This window comes from Corvus brachyrhynchos, unplaced genomic scaffold (assembly GCF_000691975.1).
Source record: "Corvus brachyrhynchos isolate BGI_N302 unplaced genomic scaffold, ASM69197v1 scaffold461, whole genome shotgun sequence".
Classification (NCBI taxonomy): Eukaryota; Metazoa; Chordata; class Aves; order Passeriformes; family Corvidae; genus Corvus; species Corvus brachyrhynchos.
The window spans coordinates 55,821-57,053 of NW_008236920.1; positions in this window are offsets into that span (position 1 = coordinate 55,821).

The window sequence follows — 1,233 nt, forward strand, 5'->3', positions numbered from 1 at the left end:
CTGTGATGTCACAGTCCTCTCTGTGATATCACACAGCTGTTCTGGGATGTCACAGCTGAGTCTATGATGTCACACAAGCACCCTGTGATGTCAGAGCCCTATCTTTGATGTCACAACTCTGCACTGTGCTGTCATACCAGCACCCTGTGATGTCACAATTGCTCAGTGATGTCATAGTCTGCCAGATGATGTCTGACCTCTGCCCTGTGATGTCAGAGCCCAAGCTGTGATGTCACAGCACCACTCTCTGATGTCACAGCACCACTCTGTGATGTCACAGAGATGCTCCATGGTGTCACAGCACCACTCTCTGATGTCACAGAGATGCTCCATGGTGTCATAGTAGACTCTATGATGTCATACAGCCACCCTGTGATGTCACAACCCACTCTGCGATGTCACAGCCTGTTCTGGGATGGCCCAGCCCTCTCTGTGATGTCACACCAATACCATGTCACATCACAGCCCACTCTGTGATGTCACAGCCCACTCTGTGATGTCACACAGCCCCTTTCTGACATCACAGCTGCTCTGTGGTTCTGTGACACAGGCACAGAGGTGTTCCCAAAACTTCAGTGAAACAAAACCTCCTCAGCACCAGCGCAGCACGAAGCAGCAGCATTCTTTATTGGGCCGGATGCACGAGGGGAGAGCCCCTCCCAAAGCCGTGTGTGCCGAGTTCAGGAATGTTCCTGTTTGCAGACTGTGCTTCACAGACACATTCCCAGATTGTCCCACAAGAAACACACACACGATCATCATTGCCCCAAAATCATTGCAGATTTCCCCCACCCCTTTGCACATCCCTTCTTCTGCCCTGGGGGTCTCTTTGGGGGTCCCTGGTGGTCGCTGACCCCAAAGCCAGCCCTGACTGCCCGGTGAACTGGTGAAAGTTGGCACACCTGGGCTGGTTGCTGCCTACAGAATCAGCCTTGGGCGGTTCCATGGCCAGTGGCTTTTGGAGAAGAAGCATTGTATGAACCCACCAGGTGCAAACGGTTTTTCATCTGGCAAATTGCCCCCCCTTGGAGGGCTGTGAAGCTTCTCTTCCCTTCAAGCCTTCAGAAGCCTCACTCTGCTCCTTTACTCACATCCCACGAGTTCCTCAGCTGCTTTCACAACCATGTTCTTTACACAGCTCAAAGCAAGTGTCATAAGCACAAGTAGTGCTGTGATCCCAGTTAGACTTTGCAAAAGTGACGCCAACCATCAGTCAGGGAAAATCCAAGTCCT